Genomic DNA, 24,808 nt, shown 5'->3' with positions numbered 1-24,808 from the left:
TGATACCTAAGCGATGTACCACGTGATTTATTGAATGACGTGATCAAAGATGATGACTTCTTTAATACCATTCTGTTCTGACACCAATTGCTCGCCATTGTGCGACGTAATTTTGAAATTACGCCAGAAAGGCAATGTGGTCTTCACGTTATCAATAATTCAATATGGGCTCGTCCCAACACTTTATTGTGCCACCATGGCGCATGCGCTGGCACTGCGGAGCATGCAGCCATGCTGAGGCGTGCTCATCCTAACAGCAGACAGCACTGAACCTTAATTCACGGCGCCCCTTCGTACGGTGTCAAGCCATCAATGCCAACATGCTCTACTACATATTAAATACTTGAGTCAAAATTCATGAATGGCTCTATTTAAAAACAGAAAAAGTAAAAACATTTTGCACCTGCAGCTTTAAGGCAAAGGAGCCTTGCCTAATGTCGTGAATTCTAGCTAATACGACTGAACGTTTTCATTGCTCATGTTCAAAGACTCACATTGTGGTCATTTCAGTTTGTCAACACGTCTGAGCGAATATGGACGTACAAAACAACCAACAGAGGATTTGTCAGATGTGAAGTCGTTGAGCTTGAAGAAATATATAATTTGTCAATTACTTTCAAAAGATCCTTGTACATTAGCAACAGAAGGTAAGTCCTTGTTTTCGGAATCCAGCGTAGTTTTATCTAAGTGATTCTTTTTTTTTCATTGGATGGCTTGATGTTCGATTGCGGGGAATATTTGATAACCGTCGCAAGCGACGCATGAGTGTGATGGAAAAAGGTATCATTAAGTATGCACTCACTGAGCGTGAACGTATTTTTGTCACCTTCAGATCGCAAACTCTGCGGCTTTATTTGCTAAGAAGAGCATCTGCTCATACCCATGCGAACCGATATCACCGTGGCCTGCGCAAAATGCATGCGATTCATCACAGCAACACTCCACGCTTCACTTTGGTGGCCACGCCAGAGGGGCACGGTATTCGGATATCGACCTCTCTGCCCTAATTGCCTCCTCCTTCATGCTTGCTGCTCCCACCGCGCCGGGTGCCGTTATTGCACGTGCCACCAGCTACACTGCACCGCCCTCCCTCCGAGACACGTGTCCGCTTGGTCTGCTAGGAGAATTCAGCTTTCTTCGACTTCGAGCATGTTCTTCTGCGAAAGTGAAAAGGCAGCTCTCCTGAACCAAACAGAATAACCCACCTTATCTTGCGAAATTTCAACATATTTAAGCGCCCCAACTTCTGGAGGCCTATAACCGGGCTTTCGCTAATGAATTCTTTCCTGACTCATGGCCCATGTCATCCAATTCCTCAAGTGAGGCAGGTCACCGCGTGTGATGAAATCATGTCAACTCAGTTTCCTCATCTCATTTGCGGAGAAAATAATGAAGTGAATGGACGTTAATCAATTGCACTGGTTTGCGGGTGCACGTAATGTCGTTTTACACAGGCAGTGTGGTTTTCGACCCTGTAGTGTAACGAACGATTGTCTTACAGCCATCGTCAGCCCAATTGAACAGGCTCTTCACGAAAATGAGATGGTTAGCTTCTTGCTGTTTAGTCTGCTTTGGCTAACTGTCCCGCGCCTCCATCACCAGTGCAGTGCTCTTTCTTGGCGTTGAGGACAGGCTTCTCAATTATATTCTGGCCATCCTTGCAGACTGGACGCTTGCCGTGCTCATTGGAGGGGCGACCAGTCCACCACGTCTTGCCCACAGTGGCGACCGATAGGGCAGTGGTTTCAGCCATTTTTTTTACTTGATGCTTGCAACACTTGTGAAATGCCTCCCTGAAACGACAATCGTCCCAGTGCGTCAGTTATACTCGGATGACATAGCCCTTCACGTGCTCGGCTTTACGCGGAGGTGCTTTGCGCGGAGGTCTACGGGCGGATATACAAGGTCTCGCAGAGTACGATGAAACCAGTTAGTGACATCGGCGTCACAACTTCCACAACAAATATTCTGGAGGCGCTGCGTTAGAGTGCCTCGCGCGTGTAGTGGAGGCGAACTAGCGCATCGAGGCACGTTACACACAAGCGTCATCTGGCAGTTATCTTCGAAAACGAAGGCATGCAGCTTGCGAAGAAAGATGCGCGGCCGTCTCGGAGGTGATAAGGTGCAGAACGCAAAGCGACGGGCAGGTGCCACCACCGTGACGTCGTAGCAAAGCGTTGAAAACACCTTTTTGGGCATCTCGTTGCACTGTCAACGCAGTGCGATAAACGCTTCATTCCTTAGAGTTACTTGTGTGTGCCTCTTCTAGTATAAAGGTAGGCATACGAAAATTCGAAGTGTTGGTATGGCACCTCAGAAATGGCGCAATATTAGGTTTTTTAAATGACAGTTGCACAATTATAAACGCTGAACCTTGAGCAATATTGGTTGGCGCTGCGAATGGGGTAGGCTGTTTGGTGCCGTTTGAGGTATCGTTAGGATGGACAAACAGATAAATGTACAGACAGACAGGCCAAAATTTTTTCATCGAATGTCCCCCAAAAAGACTATCTTCTTTAAAACCGAGCGCCATGGAGTTCCCCGTCGTGCTAAAACCCTCCGCGTATTCTGGGGCCTTCACCTTGATGGTACGGAAAACTCTTGACAAACGAATGTGTAGCACCTCAAGCTGACCATCGACAATCGTCTGGGACCATTAGCCATGGCGTGCTGCATTTGGCAGGATGCTTGCCGGGTTCATTCTTGTGTTCGTTCCGTGGACTTTTCGCTCGTGGCAATTTATGTACTCCCGCCTTCGGGTGCACTATATAGGAGACAATGGTCCTTCTGTGGTGCACTACGCACTATCTCTCTGACCCATCAAGCGCCACAGTGGCCAGCCACTGACCGGGACTATTGGCGAGTGATCTAAATGTGCCACGGCATACCTCATCATTTTCGTGTGACCGAGATCACTTAAAGCTGATCTGCGCGCTCTGAGCTCTGTGATGTCCTTATCTCCACGTAACGAGGGGGTCGCCAAATCTTGGACACGTTATCCCGCAGTGAGAGCACTGCAGACTGAAGTCATCGGAGAATTGACATTCTAAGAAAGCGAGATTTGGATGAGAACTAATTTGTTGAATCCTAAGTGTCAACGCCGATGGTCCTGTGAGCACTTTGTGTGGTGGAGGAAGTGTTCTTCTTTGCAGATAGAATTACTCTTTGAATTCGGTAGATGCTCGCCTAATACTGTTAAAAAACGGAACTACAAATGATAAAAGATAAATATTGTGTTGCAGTGATAGCGTGCCGGGTATTTGTTGTCGTAGACCGAATGGTCTTAGATTCAACTCCCGCAGACAGAACTGTATTTTTTTTCGACCATGTGCACTGCCTCGACATTAGTTCTCTGGTAGAAGTACCTCAACGACGTCTTAGTGGACCCCGGCATGAAGGTTTTTGTCCTCATTATAGAAAAGGCAGTACGTACACCCCCTGAGCCAAAGTGCGCCATTTGTCAACAAAGAATTGCTTGTCACACCTGTGAAATGGCATATTACAACTGAAAGTATTGAGTCTTTCAACTAATATAGTTGGCATTAATTTCGCAGTTTTGCACCAGCTTTGCTCAGATGCGCTATCAATAAAGTACTGAAAAACAATCCTCACGAACTCTATCAACCTCTGTTACTGCAGATTTTTATTGTAAGCAGATAATGTAAATAGGAGCTAGTCAATACTGGCTGATGATGAGGCGAAATTTCTCAGCGCAAGACATCGCCTTCGCATGCGAGCATGCACATACTGGTATGGTAATAAAAAGACCTCGTTAAGTTAGTGTGGTGTTCTTGTTACGTTTTGTTTTATTTATAGCCATTATGCCGGTAATATGAATGCTTTGAAAATGATTTTGTGGGTGCCCGCCTCTCAGAACAATCGCATTTTCCCCCCTCCAAAGTCAGGAACACATGAGCAAATGCCTGTACGGTGCATTGACATCATTTGTGAATGGAAGGCGTACCCAAAGCACTATTTTTTACGATGTGAAATCAAATATAATAAAAGTGTTAACACCTCAGCATCTATGCTGAGCCTTCCCACTCAACCCTGCAGCCTTGTAGTTCATAAGAGCCGAATATCCTAGTTGCGATTTTGTACTAGCGTAGTTAATGCTCGCACTCGAAAGAATCTCAAATCCACCTATCTTTGCCGTAGTAATAGCCTAGAAACCGATCTAAGGAGAGGGTAAAGTATCATCTCATTTCTGCAGTAAATGAATATGTAGCACTTTACTGTTACAATCGTTAAGGATCTGCTTTGTATGTTTACTTGTTTTTCAGATGCGTTCATAAACGTTGAAAATATGGTTTACATGCATCCAGACCAATCATGTGCTGTCTTTAGGATCGAGTCACTAATCGAGGTGCTGTAATGAAGGAGGAGGTCCTTTTAAAATGGGAGAAAAGATAACAAGGGAGCCCCGAAACTGTCTGCCGCCAAATGCGACACCTCCGAAGTATCTCACGGCGGAATTGGATAAAAAGGGATTAAAAGGTACAGTGTCAGTGTATTCCTAGATTTACTGCGCTCTTATCTGTTTGCCGTCAGTGGAAAGTGACAGTAAACAACCATTGTTCATACTGGAAACCACTAAACTGAGGAGTGCCACAACGTAGCATCCTGCAGTCATTCTTGTTTTGCTTATATAAAAATGACCTCATAAACATAGAAAATTTTGTTGACTGTGTCATTCAAGCTGATGACAGCACCGTATCATTACACCAAGAGAGCAAGTGATGCACTTCTAAAAAGAAGCAATCTACTAAAAAATTATCGGCCTCGTATGCTACCGATTCCCTTGTAAAAATTGGTACTACAACCAAAGTCGTCGTCCAAACCAAAGTTTCTTTGTCGTCCCAAGAAAGAAATATTTCTTACAGAAGTTGTCCCGACGCTTCAGGAATAACATATTGTTCAGTACTTCAAGTTTGGCGTTTCGGTGTTTTTTATTAACAGTGCATGTGATGGGTTCGTCACGTAAAAGCAACGGCAATCAGTTTAGCTCGAGCCGATTGTGTACTGTGTAAGGTGCGTTATTTCTTACCCATGACTGTGAAGCTTTTCATTTAAAACTGTTTATTTTTCTCAGTTTTATGTTACTGCTAGCAAGTGCTACGACTACTTCTACTGTAACTACTTCTAACATAGGAAAAAATGATCATACAAAAAAACCCTTTTGAACAATTGCGAATGCTTCACACGGAAGTCATTCAGAACCACTTTCCCGCGAGTTGCGTTTGGTCTCCCAGCCAAACATATATGAGCGTATCCTCATTAAACGCTATGAATCAGAAGTGGAAAAATTACCAGCCCTTAAAAGAATGGCCTACTTGTCACTTAGCGTACACATTACGTGCCACTAGAATTCGGAAAATGCGGGAAAGTTCGCATTGCAGAACTACTTATGGGAAAGAAAGATTGTGCATACAGTTACCACGTATCCTAAAGAAATAATAATTCTAGCGTGTGGGGCCAATTGACTTTCACTTTTCGAGCTTCAAATCTTCTTTGTTGCTCGTCTCTTGTTTTTTTTTCAGAGACTATTTTTACGGCAGACTTTCGCTCGTTAAACTTAGCTTATATTACATATTTGGGCGGTTGCCTTCATTCAACACTTCCATTATGATGATTATATTTTCACCTGTGTAAAAACACTGTATTCTGCAAATTTTGATTATTATATTTTCTTTTGTCCTACGTACTACTGTCTTTAAATTGTCAGTGAACGCTTTCAAGCCCATTTTAGGGTTTTTTTTCCAACTGCCCACAACACTACTGTACGCTCTATTATCATGTTGAAAAGAAACTAAAGCTCAAACTGAAAGCAAAACAATAAAGAAGAGGATTGCAAGGCCATCGAAAAAGTCCCAGGATGAGGCACCACTCAGCGAGAGCTTCATGGCGTCAGGAGATTTTGAACAGAGGGCCCATTGGTGAGAGCTACAATGGCGCTCCAGTTCGCGGAGGCACAACCGTTCATCACGGAGTCAAGCAAGCGAGTCTGTCACTCTCAACCTACAGCAGTATGCCATGTACAACCTACTGCTGTAGGTCTGTCGCACCTACTTCAATGCGTGCCTAAATTTGACACCATAAGTTGCAGGCGCAGCGAGTGGCTTTGGATTTCTCGAATGAAAACAGGCAATCATGGTAGCACTGGTTGAGTATTGATGTACATAAAGCTAATTTTTTTACTTGTGTTCTCACCGTGCTGCTAGCATCGAAGCTATAGAAAGTATAAAGTTTGATTAGCTATGCAGTGATGATCTTCATGCGCAAGCCTTTGGGTTCTTGCGTCGTCTCTCATGCCGAAGTCGTGAAATGCCGGTATAACTCCGTAAGCAATTCAGTGTGTGGCTACCGTAATAAGTGCATTGACCTTCAGCTAAAGTGATTTTTTAGCTGTGCGCAGCTAGTGGAATCTGCAATTTTGTTAGCATCATAATTATTTCGGTAGGCCACCGTGTACTTATAAGAACAGTGAAAACTATTTAATTCTCTACGTAAATATATGTGTTGTTGCATTCAGAACTTAAAGTCAGATGGCATTGGGGAAACAAGAGGAGGCTAGAGTTTGTCTTGATATATTCAGTTATAAAGTACCACGGCTGAAGAGCACATTGAGGAAAAATTCATGACACTTATAAACTTTCCTGTAGAATATATCGTACCATAGCAAAAAATATTTTCATAATTTCAGTTAAAATGTTTTGGTGACTGACCTCGACGCAAGCCCTATGGCAGTAAAGATTCAAGTGTATGAGTGGTTTTAATTAAAAATGCTTACGACACATGGTTGTCACTGCCCTGGTGCTGTCGTTAAGTTTGTCAACTGTTACAGGGGGTATGCGCCTTTGAAAGGTTGGTGAGGGTGTGGGGAAGAGTCTAAACTTTAAGCCCTTTTTCAGTTCGCCTGATCTAGTCATGTGCAGCTGTAAACACAGTGACCTACATACAAAAAATGTAATTTTTACTTCCCCCCACCCATAATAAAAAAAATGCCGCCATATCCACGAAGTGAATGATGATGAGTGGGCGAAGCTCCGGAGGTAAACCTAGTAAACCATGAATCCTCCGTACATTTTGCCCGCTCGATTTTATTGCAACGCTCCCCCTAGCGTACGTCGCCGCACTATATCGAATGATGACACGCGCCATATGCGGCATCATTCCTATTTTATAACACCTCGCATCTTTCATGATCAACTACACATACCGCCGTCTAGTTTATAACATCTTGCATCTTTTGGACGGACGAACGGACGGACGGACGGATGGACGGATGTACGGATAGACGGATGGATGGATGGATGGATGGACGGACGGACGGACGGACGGACGGACGGACGGACGGACGGATGGACGGATGGATGGACGGACGGACGGATGGACGGATGGATGGATGGACGGACGGACGGATGGATGGATGGATGGATGGATGGATGGACGGACGGATGGACGGATGGATGAATAGATATGGCTGTACGCTTTAGATCGGGCGGTGGCTGGCGTAATACTTGAAACTGAACGAGAGGTGGCTACATGCAGGGGACGCACAGCCCACGCCTTAAGGAGCTTCGCTCCTAAAAGAAAAAAAATCACAGCATATCCACGAACTGAATGATGATGACTGGGGCGAAGCGTCCATTTGTGCTGCCGTATGTCCGTTCATCTGTCACATCCGACCACGCTTCAGTCCGTCTATGCGTCCGTCAGTCCACTCGTGCTTCTGTAAGTCAATCCGTCTGTAGAGGGTCCGCGCATTTGTCCGTGGCTTTGTCTATTTGTCCATGCGTCTGTGCGTCAGAATGAACAGACGGGCAGAGGTAAGGACGCATGAATGGAAGCAAGAACAAACTGACCGACGACAGGACAAACGAACGAACAGATGGACGGACTCATACACGGACTGTGGCATGGATTAATAATAGCACGGACGAACGGACAGACAGACGGATAGACACATAAATGGATGGATAGAAGTACGGGCGGACAGAGGCACGGACTGACAGAAGGATGTAGGGAAGCACGAACACACGCATGCACGGACGGAAGCATGAAAGCGCGGAGGAATTGACGCACGGACGAATAGAAGCATGCTTTGAAAGAGACATGGAGGGACGCATGGACAGACGAAGAAACGCATGGACGGATGTATGCGTTAGCAAATTGACAGACATGTGGATGGTAGGACGCACGGATGTACGGACGAACGCTCCGCTCCGCTCCACTCATCATCATTCACTCCGCCGATGAGCTGTTAAAGCCACTAACGCCATGAAGTTATAATATTGTTATGAGTAACTTCTTTATAATCTATTTACAACGCACAGAACTCGACGAGCCAGATGGTGCCAGTCCAGAATTAAACGAAAACTCACTTCGTCACATACGGTTAGTGTCCTGTTGAGGCGCTTCATGAGGCCATTTGACTGATGGTACGAAGTAATAAATATCTGCTTGGTATGGCAAGACCTCACGACTTCATGAACTACAGCTGATAAGAACGTGTGGCCACGGTCAGTGAGATGTTGGCGGGGAGCACAGTGCCCTAATATTATGTCGTACAGCAGAAAGTCCACAACGTCGGTAGCGCAACTGGTCGGGAGTGCTCGCGTGATTGCGTACCGCGTCGCTTAGTCTGTGGCAACAGCAATCCATTTATTTCCGGCTGTGGAGAGTGGAAAAGGGCCCAACAGATCGAGAAAAACTCGAAAGAAAGGTTCAGTGGGAACGTCGATCGGCTTAAGGTAGCCGGCCGGGAGGGCAGACGGCGTTTTGCGACGCTGACAGGGCTCACAAGCGGCGACATAGCGTCGAACAAAGCGGGCAAGTCCAGGCCAAAAAAAAACGACGTCGTACCCAATCGTACGTGCGAGAAACGCCCAAATGGCCCGTCATAGGAGCGTCATAAAGTTGATGCAGGACAGTGGCACGCAGAAGCGCAGGGATGACAGGAATGAAGTCTGATCCGAAAGAATCCAGGTTACGGCGATATAGGATCCCGTCTTTCACTAAAAACATTCGTATGGCTGGGTCGCGAGGCGTTGACTCCAGTTTGTCAATGATGGCTCGTAAAGGAGCATCCTGACGTTTCTCTTCGCCAATGTTCAACAGCTGCGACACGGAAAAAAACGTCCTTGATAGCGTAAGTATCGGTTGCTTCATACACAGGGTAGCGGGTTAAACAATCCGCATCCTGTTGTAATCGCCCTGTTGTTAGAGAACGTGTATCCTCGAAGGCGTAGGGCTCAACAAGTGAGACGTCCTGTGAGGTACTTCAGGGAGGCTATCCAACAGAGCACTTGATGATCGTGCAACACGGAATAAGTACCCGTACAGGTATGAACGAAACTTGGCGACTACCCATACAAGGCCGAGGCGCTTGCGCTCCTTGATAGCATAGTTGCGCGCGGCTGGAGATAGCAGCCGACTTGCGTATGCTATAACACGGTCGTGTCCCCGTTGTTGCTGTAGTAGCACCGCTTCTATGCCGTGTCCACTGGCGTCCATGTGAACCTCGGATGGGGCTAATGGATCAAAGTGAGCCAAGATTGGTGGCGTTGTAAGCAGTGTCGTAAGTTGGCTAAACGATGACGCTTGGTCCTGACCCCAGATAAACGAGGCGTCTTTCTTCAAGAGGTCTGTTAGGGGGCGTGAAATAGTCGCAAAGTCCTTAACAAAGCGTCTGATATATGAGCACAACCCTACAAAACTGCGGACATCTTTTGTGGTCCTCGGAACGAGAAAGTTCGTGACTGCGCGAAGTTTCTCTGGGTCTGAAAGCACGCCTTGGGCATCGACAAGGTTACCAAGCACGGAAATTCTACGACGAGAAAAGTGACACTTGGAGGCGTTAGGCTAGAGTCTGGCTCGACGAAAAACGTCCAGAATAGCTGACAACGATGGAGATGCGAATGAGATGTGGGTGGAAAGACAATAACATCGTCAAGGTGGACCAATTCAACCCTTGGAGCAATGAGTTCATCATTCCTCCAAATGTGGCTGTCGCATTGCAGGGACCAAAGGGCATCACCTTAAACTGATAAAGGCCATCAGTAGTGATGAATGCGGTCTTCTCGCGGTTTATCTGGTCGACGGCTATCTGCCAGTAGCTTACCGAAGGTCAATAGTTGAAAAATAAGGAGCACCACACAGGCAGTCGAGGGCATCACCGATGCGAGGTAAAGGATAAACGTCTTTTCTGTAATTTTGTTGAGGTGAAGGTAACCGACACAAAAGCGCCATGTTCCATCCTTCTTTTTAACAAGCACGACTGGAGAAGCCCAGAGGCTGCATGAAGGCTTGATAATGTTTTTCGCAAGCATTTTGCCAACTTCATGTTGTAATATTGCACGCTCTGCCGCAGAGACAGAGTAGGGGCGTCGGTGAATGAGAGTTGCATGGCCAGTATTTATGCGATGGGTGACATTAGTTGTTTGGCATAAAGAGTTGCTGGCAAAGTCGAAAATGCTACGATAGCCCTTGTTGCGACTCTGGGTCCCACGGATCTTAGTTTGGTAGCGGGCCCCCATCCTAGGATTCATCGTCGAACAAGCCAGATGAGGCGCTCGTAAAAACGACAATTTATTTACGTGGTTAGTAATTGAGAATTCGAAATGAGAACGAGAAGTCCAAACTGTACATGAGAGCCTTTGAACTGTAGAACTTAAAATACACAAAAAGTCTTCCGCTTATATAGCGCCGTGTTGCCAACCCTCGGTGCATTGTGCGCCACTTCAGCCAATAGGGCGCTCCATTGTCTAGGTGCTCCACCCACGAAGGAGGGGAAGGACACCACACTATGCATGTGGAGAGGGCACAGTCTACATGATGTCCAAACATGGTCACAAACGCACTGCACCGACGTTTCGCACACGTCACCAAGTTTCGCGCACGTCCGATGATCTTAGCTGACCTTGGTTTCCAAGACTCCCCTGGTAGTTGGGTGAGGTTCGAAAACCCGGCTGCCAGTACACGTGTCAAACTTGCCTGACTGTGTTTGGGTAGGACAATGTAGTGGTGTACCAGCATATCGTCAAAATATGCCACCCCATTTAGCTGATCCTATGGAGAAAGGCGGAAGGAGGAGTGGTCGACTAATCCCTCGTCGTCGAGGCGGGCTCCCGCAAAGGCTACAGCAGCTTGTGCCCTTCCCTTTCCTTCAACCCCACATTCCATTCCTGGTTGTTTGCTAGAATCTGTGGCTCAGCTGCACATATCCGGGGCTCCGCCTCTCCTCAGAAGATGCAGCCACAACCAGTTTGGTTTTAGCTTTCAGCCTGAACTGCAAATACCATGCTGGTTTCGAGATTTCCAGACCCTCGGTGACATCGAAAACGGCCCAGCTGCCTCCTTGTCTGCATTGAAAACCTTGCTAGCAGCAAACACGTGGCTTTTCTTGAGTCGATCTCACAATGGCCTCTCTGGGCCCGTGCGTTTTCTTTGCGCGAACCAGTCCCAAACCTCTCGTTCAGGTTTTGCCGAGAGGAAATTAACCGGTCTTGATGGCACACCCTTGCTTGGAATGCATCGAAATATTTTCATCCCGTTCACAAAGGCCAAAAAACTTCAATAATAATGACGGTCATAACAGTCTCTCGCGCGGTGGGGTGACGATCTCGATGGGCTGAGGTTTAAAGCCACAGTTCTGAGAGATCAGCACTGACGTCTAGTCTGGTGAAGACTGTTCTGGATTAAGTAGTGACCACCTGCTTCATTTTGACTCAACAGACATCACATACGCCTATGAAACACAACCACTCACCTAGTGAGCGCCAGACAATTCCGTCAAACCCCACCAGGCATATTTACCCTTTTACAACTAATTAAAAGAAGTACACTAGTTATTCTGAATTCCTCTCCTACGTTTGAGTGAAACAGAATAACAGTACCGGAAGCACACGCAACCTGAAACCCTGAATAGTGGTGTCTTCAATGTACTCACCACGAGTTGAACGAACTCTAAAACGCAACAAAACAACAACAAAACCTAACCAATGGTCCTCATCTAGGTCACGAAAAAAATATTTCAGAACTCTCGAGAATGCCGTTCGCGTCGGGCACAGCTACTTAAATACTCAGCGTTGCCATGGGGTATCCCTTTCTTTGAAACGTATGTCAAACGTATACTGTTGCAAAACGAGGCTTCAACGCAGCAGGCGGCCATTCTTAGAGAACAAAGGCAGTAGCCCAGAGAGAGGACAATGCTCCACCTCTACATACCTTACTTGGTAATCCAGTAGTTTTCGAGCTGCCTTCACTAGGCTTTTCCACAACCTAAACAGGACACTTGCAAAACAACGAAAAGCTCAAAACGAAGAATTCTCGCATGAGCTCCGTTTACACAAGATGAAAAATTAAGCCTTCGTGCCAGCTTTTGCGCACGCTGTAACCCAAGCTCAAACATTACCGTTCTTCACGTCTCTAGTAGAACACACTCTGACAGACTCAAATATTTCACCCTAAATTTGGCAGCACCTTACAACTGTCAAAATTGTCACTCCTACCTCGACTTTCGAAAACGCGGAACGCTCCGCCTAAAGTATCACACGATACTTAAGCATTCTATAAAAACCAAAGTGACGGAAGTAAACCTTGTGTAATAGTCTTGTTTGGTTATTGTTAACTTATCATGCCCGCACCCTAAACAGAACGCACTAGGTTCTTTGGGCGTGTTAGCTGTACTCTACTCAGAATTATAGAGTGTTGTAATATTTCGCGACTAAACATACGCCTCCGTGCCTTAAGATATCTTCTAAACGCACGTTTGATTGTAAGTGTACAGAATTCCGCGTTTAGCATGAACCCTTTGAAACCAGCTTTTGTTTTGTGCTCAAACCTTACTTGCAAAAGAAAGCATTACTTCAAAGGTTCAAAACTGGAGGTATATTCAAAAGAGCTCGTTTCTAGAAACGCTGGGTCACATTCTGTGGAAAGCTTGCAGCTGACCTTCATGCTTTGAGTCTGGCACGTGGGGGTCGTGTTCTATGCCGCTTTCGCGATCGCCAGAGATCATAATGAGCCCGAGCTTTTAGTCCAACTTTACTATCTCGCCTCACTCGTGATTTCGGCCAGCTTTCTTCGTAACACCGAAGATTCCAGAAGTGCGGGGGAAATAACCGCCATTGTCTTATGGTGTTTGGTTCCACCCTGAATTTAGCACTAGCACCCGTTCTTTTAGGAACTTGTCGACATTGTTGTCGACGCAGATCTGTTCTTTTCAACCGCGCCTTCCTTCTTAGGGACGCGCGTCCCTTTCCTCTACTTCTCTCTCGCCAATTTCGCCTGACTGTACGCCTCAAGGTACGGTTTGTAGAATTGCCCGATGGCTAACCCTTCCGTTTCCGCTGCGGCGTGCCCTCTGCCTCCACCTTTTGTGGTGCCGCACGTCCCCACTTTCTTCTTTTGTGGTGATGCTTACGCACAACCTTTCTTTGGGTGTTACAAACTTCCCTGGTTGCGTCATCGGCAACTCTACAGTTCGGTGTGCCTGTGCAACACCCTTTCTGCAGCCTTTGCCCTTCGGTTTCCCCGCTCCATTGCTCCCACGGCCTAATTTACCTGTGCTATCCCACACAAAACCAAACTCTGGGCCCTCCACAGATATGAACTCGTGTAAATTAGCGTCCTGCTCGATTTCCAGGTAGTTTTTACCGTACGGCCGATCGTGTACGTGCCGCTGCATGAGGAATGTCTCTAACAACACACAATCTCTGTTCATGCTGCTAGGATTAGACTTTTCTTCAAAATGATCCTTCACCAAACTCGTGCCTGTTTGTACACCTATGACAGCCTCGTAATGTACCTTCTATTTCCACTCTATCTGTAGGAAATGCTTTCAACAGTAGCTTGCCCTCGCTGGCAGTACTGTCGGGTTTCAGTAGCGTTTTGTCTTCGCTACATTTAGGACTACCTTTGTCGTTCTCTCTTTCAACGTTCGAAATGTAATTCCCCTGCTGAGGCTCGAGCATGGTCTCCAGCTCACCAATCTCTTCAATGACCCCAACAGGGCAACTGGAACTAGCCTCGGACTGACATGAAACACCCTTTGGACTTGCTACAGTTCGCATATCTTCCCCTATCTCGCTCTCTACATGCACTACCTTCGCACCCTCGGAGAGTCGCGTACTTTCCCCAGGCGCAATTTAACTAACAACGACCTGTTGCTCTTTTCTCTCCGCCGAAGGATCACTTTGCATGTCGCACTAATAGAGACGCGTACCTTTCTGGTGTGGTACCTCGCAAACAGCGGCTTTCTCGGTGACTTCGCACTTTACCGTACTCGCCACTTCACCGCACCTTTCGGGCTCTACACACACTTCACATATACACGACGGACGACGATTCTGACGCAGTTCCCGAATGCGATTATTCGACCTTTCTTACTTCTCAGAAAAGGCCTGCATTGAAGCTTTGTGTATACGCATCCTTTCGGCTTCTGCCTTTTCTTCCTCAATGTCCATGACATAGCGTGAGAGTTTCTCATCGTCCAATTCTGTCCCGACGATCTGCTCGGTCAGTCCTGTTCTTGTTGGGGAGTCCGACACATCCAGGTTCATCTCCCTTGCGATCGCTAGCAACATAGGTTTTCGCAGAGCTTTCAGATTCATGACTGCTTCCGGTACCATTCTCTGTTCCACAAATGATTCCTGCTTTGCAGCTAATTAATCCTGACAACAACGACAGCTCTAGCTTTCTGCCTTGCCTCAAGTTACCTGTTAACTTAGACTGCAAAAGCTTCCTAAAGTTATTACACGGAATCCTGTTCTGCCACTGCTAACCATGCCGTCATACACAGACTGTAGCTAAGCAAGCTATCTCACAGTTATCTGCCTGACGCAAGTTATCTGTTAACCCAATGACTAAAACAACTCTGTCACCGTTAACCTTGCTGTCAGCCACAGACTATAGCCTAAACGAGCTATCGTACAATTTTAATAGTACGTTATGTGGGGCTAGTTGGTACATATTAGGCTGAAATACGTGGCGCAAGGCTGACCGTCTGTCTCGTCGTTTTTTCTCTTGGTCAGCCTTGCGCCACGTATTTCAGCCTACCTTACAATTGTCTGCCTGACACAAGTTATTTGTTAACTCAATGACTAAAAAAGGCCATTCTCCCTACCAGCATTTACTCACACATTATTAAATGCCTGGTAAAGTTTAACAGAAAAAGTTGGCACTCACCTGGCTCGCAGTCTTGCCTCCAGCGTCGTGCATCTTAGCAGCGCCATCCGGTTGCCTCTCGCAGTCGATGACCTCGTGTCATCCTAAAAGTGCCGTTCGGCTGCCTCTCGAGTCGATGAGCTCGGAGCATCCGACCGTTGTCGTCCAGTCACCTCTCGAAGTCGACGGGGTCGTAGCATCTGACTACTGTCGTCGAGTCGTTGCTACCTGGGTTGACGCCATCTCTCCGCTGAATCCAGTGGTTGCGACCTAGGTTGACGCTATCCCACCGCTGCCATCCAGTGGCTACGACCGGGTTTGACGCTATCCCACCGATGCCAACCAGTTCTTGCGACTCCGGGTTCTACGGGTCTCTGTTTGGTAGTGGGCCCCCGTCCTAGGACCCATCGTCGAACTAGTCAGATGAGGCCCTCGTAAAAACGACAATTTATTTACATGGTTAGTAATTGAGAATTCGAAAGGAGAACGAGAAGTCAAAACTGTACTTGAGAGCTTTTGAACTGTAGAACTTAAAATACACAAAAATTCTTCCGCTTATATAGCGCCGCGTTGCCAACCCTGGATGCATTGTGCGTGGCTTCAGCGAATAGGGCGCTCTATGGTCGAGGAGCTCCACCCTTGAAGAAGGGGAAAGACGCCACACTATGCATGTGGAGAGGGCCCAGTCTACACGATGTCCAAAGATGGCCACAAACGCACCGCACCGACGTTTCGCACACGTCACCAAGTTTCGCGCACGTCCGATGATCTTAGCTTACCTTGGTTTCCAAGACTCCTCTGGCAGTTGGGTGAGGTTTGAAAAACCGGCTGCCAGTACACGTGTCAAACTTACATGACTGCGTTTGGGTAGGAAAATGTAGTGTTGTGCCAGCATATCGTCAAAATATGCCACCCTATTCAGCCGATCCTATGGAGAAAGGCGGAAGGAGGAGTGGTCAACTAATCCCTCGTCGTCGAGGTGAGCTCCCGCAAAGGCTACAGCAGCTTGTGCCCTTTCCTTTCCTTCAACCCCACATTCCATTCCTGGTTGTTTGCTAGAATCTGTGGCTCAGCTGCGCATATCCGGGGCTCCGCCTCTCCTCAGAAGATGCAGCCACAACCATTTTGGCTTTAGCTGTCAACCTGAACTGCAAATACCATGCTGGTTGCGCGATTTCCAGATCCTCGGTGACCTCGAAAACAGCCCAGCTGCCTCCTTGTCTGCCACAAAAGCCTTGCTCGCAGCAAACACAATGGCCTTTCTTGAGTCGAGCTCACAATGGCCTCACTTGCCTCGTGCCTTTTCTTTGCGCGAACTAGTCCCGAATCCTTCGTTCAGGTTTTGCCGAGAGGAAATCAACCCGTCTTGACGGCACACCCTTGCTTGGAATGCGTCGAAATAATTTCGCCCCTTTCAAAAAGGCCGAGAAACTTCAATAATGATGACAGTCATAACACCCTCAAGAACGTGGCAAAGCGCTGCACACGCTTAGATGTAAGGTCCGATGACACCAATCGCTCGATGTCGGTGCCCCAAGAACAAGATGAAGTCGAACCACTGACTGAGCTGCAGCAATCGTCAACTCTGAAGGACTCGACATGGTCATCTTGGAGAGCGGTAATTTAGGCCAGGGAGATACCCTGTGGTAGAACTTGGGTGGTGAGGTAGAAATTGACCAGTTGAAGGAAGGCGCGGTTTCTCGTAATTGTCAGAATTATATGCGGCACATTGACCCCATGCTTAAGCATAACGGCAGGAATCGGGGCCACCAAGTAATCACCATCAGGTACTGGCGGCGTGGAGGATAAGTCGATATGTGTGACTGTGTTAGGCGGGAGGCGCGCAAAATCAATGCAGCAGAGGCTGGTTTGCAGTAGGCGTGTCGGGTCGGAAAAAAGGGGTAAATCGAGATGAAGAGAGCCAGCTGAACAGTCTATGAGGGCAGAGTGCATGGCTAGAAACTCCATACCGAGAATAAGTTCATGATGGCAATGTTCGATAACAGCGAAAAGAACGACAGCGCTTCTCTCCCCGATATACACTCGCACAGAGCACATGCCAAGATTTGCGGCAGTTCCTTCATTGGCGACTCATACAGCTCGGTTGAGGGCAGGCGTTACAACTTTTTGAAGCTGGCAGCGATGGTTAGCACTCATAATGGACACATGCACACCAGTATATATCAATGCACTGACACGAACATTGCCGACAGTAACGTCCAAAAGGTTCCGGTTTGTCGTTAACGTTAAGCGAGGATTTCTTACGAAGGTCGTTAACGTAGCTCCACCTTCAGAAGCTGCTCCGCCTAGTTTTGCGGTGAGAGGTGCTCCGAATAGGTCGGGAAGGCAGCACAGCGTTGTGGGGGTGACTGGGACTGACGACGAGCAGGGGACGGTGACCGGTCACAGCGAGGTCTGCTCAGAGGTGCTGCAGGAGTGAGAAATGTTGTAGGCGTTGAAGGAGAAAGTGATGGGGACGACTGGCGAACAGAAGTGGCGTGATACTGAGGTGCATAATGGGACGGTGGAGCCCAGCAGCTGCGGCAGGAACGAGCGATATGACCAACGCGCCGACAGTAAAAACATATGGGCCTGTCATCAAGGGTACGCCATTCGTACGGATTGCGTTGTATGCGAGGAGCAGAAGGGGGCGATACGAAGGCTCAGCAGAGCATATGGCAGGGACAGGATGTAGGCTGACATTCGATAGCTCTTGACGAATGACGGCTTGTATCACAGAGATCGTGGTCGGGGAAGGCGCAGGCGTCGGTAATGGCGTGAATAGCAATTTTGCTGCTTCGACCTCTCGACGAATGATGTGTGTGAGGTTGTCACATTGGTGGGCCTGATGGAAGGCGTCGTCACACGAAGAAGTGGCCGCTCTGTTCGGAAGGCGCACGATGCTTTGGGCTACGCGGCGGGCTTTAGCTTGTTGGAGATGTCGGCATTCTTTAAAGATGGTATCGATGCTCGAGACGTTGTTAAAAACCAGTAGGTTCCAAGCATCGCCGCCAATGCCTCTCAAGACATGGTTAACTTTATCGTCTTGTGGCATGTACTGGTCGGCCTTGGAACAAAGGGCCAAGACATCAAAAATGCAGGAGACGTAGGATTCGGTAGAAGACTGAGCCCGTGTGGGAAGAGTCTTCTTCGCAGCGAGCTGCCGACCAGGTAAATCGCCAAACAGTTCGCGTATCTTTTCTTTGAAGAGATCCCAGCTCGTTATGTCGGCTTCGTGGCTTTTAAACCGTGTTTGGGGAGTGCCGTCCAGGTAGAAAAGCACGTTGGCGAGCATGAGCGTGGGATCCCAGCGGTGAGTAGCACCGACGCGGTCGTACCGGTTCAGCAAAGTGTCAAGATCGATCGTACCATTACCGGAGAAAGTTCGGAGATCCCGGAGGTGCGAGAGTGTGACGTAGGTAGTGGCTTGAACTGATGAGGGCAACGTAGAGGGAGTACCAGCAGTCGAAGCAGTCGAAAGGTCACTGATGGTGCGACCGCTGCGCGTCTCCATCGAGGTGCGGAGGTCGTCCACCTCCACCAATGATGTTACTAGTAACTTCTTTATAATTTATTTACAATGCTCAGAACTCGATGAGCAAGATGATGTCAATCCAGCATCAAACGAAAACTCACTTCTTCTTCCTCTTTCATGCAGCCGTGTTTAGCGGCTGTTATGTATCAATATTCTCAAATGCACATACACACAGCGCCATCTATTGAGCAAATCGTAAACTTGAGGTAGCTACACACTACATGCGGAGGAGGGAACGAAAAGTGGTATACATAGCGTCGCCCCTAAAATAAATAGTTCTGGCTATGCTTTTTGGTGCAGCTGCAAAACAAGAACACCACAGTGTAAACAATAACTATCAGACGCATGTTCCAATAAATCAGTCCTTACTTTTCAGAAGAAGTCTGCCAGAACACTTTGTCTGGACTTGTGGGAGAACTCCCATGGTGCTGGAAATACAACCACCACTTTCCCGCTTAAAAATACATATTTGAGGGAATGCCACAATGAGATATCTCTGAGTTGACAGCCAATTTTAAGAGCTTTAAAATAAAGTATTGACTGGCTTTACTGTTTTCTCTTTTCTTGCGTCTTCATGCCATATTCTTCCATGATAACAGCGGGTGCGTTCGGCTCTATACTAACTGTTATGAGTTGATCCGCTGGGTTTACGAAGGTTATTTTATCAGTTGTGAAGCAGACACAGTTAATGACGCAATAAAAAAATGATTTCACAATGCCGCGCTTGTGAAATTGCTTGTGAAATAACATTGTGTTGGCTGAGTAAAAAAAAACAGAAAAAGTTCCATCATACGAGGCTCACCACCACGAACGCTGTTTCAGTACTGTAGAGCGTTTTCCGATATTTGAAAAGCATTCGATACTGCAAAAGGCGCCGGTATAATCCAGTTTACAACTCGTCTAGTTGTGTGTATTTAAAGTGTACTTGACGAAATACTGCAGCCAAGCGGTTTTTGTGTTATCAATCCAATGTGTAGGTGCACTAATGAACTTTTCAGTCATCTATTTCTGTTCACTCGACCTGAAAATGATCAATGCATGCTCCCTTTACACTGTAAACTGCACGATGTTTTTGAGTTCAGTGCATGGCGTTCCCTGTCACCCAAGCCGCTGCTGTGTTCAAGTACAGGAGAGTTACCAAAGTGTTCTAGATAAAAAAAAACAGGAACAAAGTACGTGCATATAAGTAATGTGTCCGTTGCCTTTCTAATAGCGGACACATTACTTATTGCCTCAAATTGCTTCAAATTTACCTTGCTCATGAGATAGGCTTTACAAAATGATCTTTTAACACACAAGTAATCACTCTGCGTCTTTGTTTATAGGAATTCACTATTTTGTCATCAGAAAAAATGAATTTCGTGGCAAAATGAGCTGATGCATTGAAGTGCACTCTAATATATTTCTAAAAGAGCATCATACATTGGTCCCAGCATCTATTTTGAGCTTCTATTCGGGGCGAAAATTGGTAGTTCTTTAAAAATTGTGCGGAGTTGCCACTGACAACGAAGCCCATAGATGCTGCGTTGAGTCGATGACAGTGAATGCCTGCTAGAGAAGGTGATTTAGAAGCACCGGCCGAAAGAGACCTAATATTTCTGAGGATTCGCGCGTGTGCAAGTGCATCGCGAGACTGGACACGAAGAAATAAGTGACCAAGCATGCGCCGACTGAAGGCTGGAGATAATTAACAATAAAATGAGCGTTTTGACGGTCGCAAATGCCGTGACATGGAGTGTGCGTATTTTCACTCCACAATCCACACAAACAAGTGAATTGCACGGTCTTCTAACGCGCATATTTGCGCAAATGATTCTTGAAAAGGAGAAAAGAAGATAAAAGTGCGCCCGTAAGTGTCTGCATCATAGTGCGACACCTCGACAGTGACGCACATATAGTCTTTCATGCGCATTCAGTTCATTTTTTACAGCAAAATATGTTGTGAGACCACTTTTCGGGTGACGCGCAGTTGCATCTTGTCAGCCGCCGCTGCTGGTGTCCGTAACCACATCGCGCGAAATTTGAAAAAAGAAACAACTACCTTGCACCAATGACACAGTGGTGCATCAACCCAGGTCCGCTGGGTACCAGCCCAACCTTCTACCACTGAGGTACACAGGTGCTTGTACTTGTGAAACGTGCCTTAGGCAGGCATGACATAGCACCACTGGCACAGTGGTGCTCGAAGCGGGGTCCGCTCGGTGCGATCCCAGCAATATTCTACCACAAATCTACACCGGTGCTTGTGAGTTGTTGTTGAACTGGCCATAGGCAGGCTTGATTTCGGGAAAGCAATCGCATAATACAACTTAAAAAGCGTTTTACAACCGCGAAAGAACAACCAGTATTAGCTCAATCCGAATAGCGTAACGAGTGGGCCGTCCGATTCTCCAACCATTTACTAAATCTTGTTCTTGTTTCTCTATTATCTGTGGCGCATACCCACTTCAACATTAATTCTTCATCGTCGTCAGCTACTGCATGGACAGTCCGTACAAAATTCCTAGCAAGTGTTTAGCGGATGCCATGCTTTTCAGAAGAATTACGAAAAATAGCCTTGTAGATGCCGGCTTACTACCTAAAAGCTCATTATTATTGACCGAGTAAGTACAAAGCAAGTGTGCTTGCAGCGGTTACCCAATGAGTGTTTTAAAAAGAAGGCACTGAAAGGCCGCTCTTCTAGCGTTCGATATGACTGTGCTGCGCCTACCACGAAGGCTTGGCGTTTTTTTTTTTCGCTTAGCAGTGAAGATGTTCATGTTCAGCTAATTGGTAGCTCAGAAACTGAAAAAATTCAGAAGATTCCACGTTCCTGGAATTCGACAGTTATGCTAAGCATGTGGAGGGAAAGTGATCGTGTTACATTTTTTTCATTGAGCGACACGACATGAAATGACGCTAAATATCTATGTACAAATGTTGCATGCGCAGATATATGTGGAAGAATTGCAGATGTTTATATAAGCAGTTGCCTGCACTTCCGCAGCGATGCCAACTGGGACATGCATATTAGCAATGACTGAAGCTGATTGAAACGCTGATGCTCGTGAGCATGCTGGCCTTACACACTGCTCCATGCATCAGCTTTTGCGCATGGCAACTACCCACAATTGACGTTAACTCGACGTGACGGCTCTATCAAAGGAGTACATAAGTAATGTTTATAAAATTGTGTAGGCAGTACTGCAATCCCTGTTGACGTTTCACGAAGATTATAGTCTATTTGAAAAGTGGTTCCGAGACCTGGCGTTGCTTTGAGGTAAAATTCTTCATTGCCACGCAGAATGCTTGAGATCCATTTCAGCTGGCCCCCTTACACGTATTCCTTGCATTCGTCGGGTCTATGCTACCGATGTCGAGTATTTGTTATCGGTCGCTCGTTCAAATTGTCGATATGTGTTCTCGTCGTTCCTGGGTAGATACTAAGTAAAAAAAATAGCCCGTGACACATACCCGCATGCAAGTGGCACATAACTGCCCTTGGGTATGTGCCACTGTCTGGTGGGGAGTGTTTGACGACATATGCGACGGGATTGTGACGTTATTCATGTCTTGACCAGCGTGTCATATTCGTCACACGGTCTTACCCTCCCATGGTAATTTGGGTTCACGCTAAATTAAGGGGGTGACCATGGGAGCACCCAAACGTAAACGGCTAGATAGATAGACAGATAGATAGATAAATAGATAGATAGATAAATAGATAGATAGATAGATAGATAGATAGATAGATAGATAGATAGATAGATAGATAGATAGATAGATAGATAGATAGATAGATAGATAGATAGATAGATAGATAGATAGATAGATAGATAGATAGATGGATAGATAGATAGATAGATAGATACGCTCAAAGTCACCGGAGTTCACTAGGAAATGCTTTGAATTCATTAGTCATCAACATAACGTTGTACACACTTCTGCTTCAGCAAAAGCTGAAGTTCGCACGGAAATGCTGCGTATTCAACGAAACGGGTCAGGGCAATATTAAGGCAGCTGGACAATAAATGCGTCTTGCTTGAAGGATGTGCTTAGCTGGGCAGCCCTCTGTTTTTTTACTTTTCAGTTTGCTCTTTCTAAGGGCTGGTGCACGCCAGTGACTAGCAGCACTCACACGACCATTCGTGACTGGCGACCAAAAAGCGACTGATGTTGATACCGGCAGAGGCTGCATGCGAGCGACCGGAAGTCGAAACATTTGGCAGCATACCCACGGAGTGATTGATGGAGAGTGGGGCGAAGAATTCGTTCGTCCATTCGTTCTTGCTTTCGTCCGTCCATGCGATCGTCTGTGTGACCATCCATGCGTCCATCCACTCGTCCGTGCGTGCGTCTGTTCGTGCGTTCATCCCTGCATTCGTCAATGCATCCGCCCCTGCGTCTGTTCATGTGTCCATCCCTGCATCTGTCTGTGTGTCCGTTCATCCTTCTATTCAACACTCCAAGTACCACCATCTCGCCTCTTTTCTTCATATATTCCCCTTATAGAAGCACCGCCATTCAGCGGACATTCCAAGGACTAAACGAGAGGTGGCACATGCACACTTGCTTACGGCTTGCGCTTTGAATGTACTTCCCGCCTTTAACCACCTGGAGTTCATGGTACATACTAGCTTACTGGATTCACGGCAATGCGGCCCAACACTCGCTAAACCTTTCTGAAACAGAGGAACTTACGCCCAGCGAGTATAACGTAGTAACCTTCTCCTGTCAGATAGGGCTCATTGTACATGCCAATGGCTGCTGATCGGGAATGAGAGACAGGAGAATCCGGCTTATACTTTCTTACGGCTTGCGCTTCGTATCTACTTCCCGCCTTTAACCACCTCGAGTTCATTCATGGTATATACTAGTTCATTGTATTAATGGCTCTGCGGCTCAACGCTCGCTAAACATTTTTAAAATTAAGGACGATACGCCCAGCGAGTATAACGTAGAAACCATTTCTTGTCAGATAGTGCTCAATGTACATGCTAATGGCTGCTAATGGGGATTGCAGTGTGCGCGTTAACTAAAAGCCGAATGCTGCTTTCTCTCACTCCCCCTTAGCAATCATTGGCTTGTACATTGAGCCCTATCTTTCATTGTTCAACAACGCCCACAAGAAATCTCTCATCGGCACCACCTTGGAGGTCGAAATTTTATACTTTTTACAGACTACAACGACTACGAGGGACGAACGGGTGCCACTATAAGAAGCTTCACCCCTAAAACGCAACCGCTCTGCGCGTGGTGGCGAGGACCACCCGCAGATCCCACAGGACACCCAACTGACATGCCGTGCCCGCTGCATCGTTTGTAAGGAAGGTCACGCAAAAATCAGTTCGAACTGCAAATATCCTTTTTGGTAAGGAGCCTACCTTGTTCTTCTACGCACCGGGGCAAGCCCCCGACGAAAAGCCACAATCGCAGCAGCCATCAATCCTTCGCACCGATCACTCACCGTCCAAAAAGCAGCCATACCCGCCTCTCGGCCAGCCACAGCAACAGACCGGCCAATCCGGACCCCGAAACCGTGGCCAGTCCCGGTCGAGGTGCTTGTACAGGCCCCGGTCTAAGTCCAGGAGTAAGTCACGGTCCACGTCACGGCTCAAGTCACGTCCGAAGTCCCGATCACGGTCTCGTTCTTCTATCTACCTCAACTCGTTCTCGTTACTTCTTTCCTCCTCCCCTGATTTGTACCAGGAATTGCCACAGCCATCGTCCATGCCTGGGGCCAAGAAACTTGCCTGGGCCCAAGGACCTCCAGCGTCGCTCAAAGCATAACTTGAGTCGTCAACAGATCCACACGTGAGGGAGTTTGGTCAGAGAGAACTCTTCACTTAAGGCACAATTTTTCTTGCAGCAGTCTCAGCCTGCAGTAGTCTCAGCAACTTGCAGGAGTCTCAGCAATTTGCAGCAGTCTTCAGCAGTCTGTTTCTAGCAGCAGTCTCAGCAACTAATGTCGCAGATAGGAAACCTTACACAATACATCCAGTTATTAGAAGCAAAGCTAGACAGAAGCCTCGAGCAACCAGCCGTGACCGCGTCGCAACCGATGGAAGCCGTCCGTTCCCCATCCCAGCCCCAATCGAAGTCTGCGGGTAAGCGCAACGGAAACAC

General features: G+C 47.1%; 1 protein-coding gene across 2 annotated transcripts in view; it reads left to right on the top strand.

The window, feature by feature from the left end:
- Positions 1-24,808, top strand: part of LOC142772017 (uncharacterized) — a 90,661-nt gene that overhangs the window by 22,255 nt on the left and 43,598 nt on the right. For both annotated transcript variants that reach the window (XR_012886238.1, XR_012886239.1), the window contains exons 2-3: positions 511-647; positions 4,284-4,497. The gene's annotated coding sequence lies outside the window, so the exon portion shown is untranslated. The remainder of the gene's footprint in view (positions 1-510; positions 648-4,283; positions 4,498-24,808) is intronic.

This window comes from Rhipicephalus microplus, chromosome 9, assembly GCF_043290135.1.
Source record: "Rhipicephalus microplus isolate Deutch F79 chromosome 9, USDA_Rmic, whole genome shotgun sequence".
Taxonomy (NCBI): Eukaryota; Metazoa; Arthropoda; class Arachnida; order Ixodida; family Ixodidae; genus Rhipicephalus; species Rhipicephalus microplus.
This window is presented reverse-complemented; position numbering and strand designations above follow the sequence as displayed.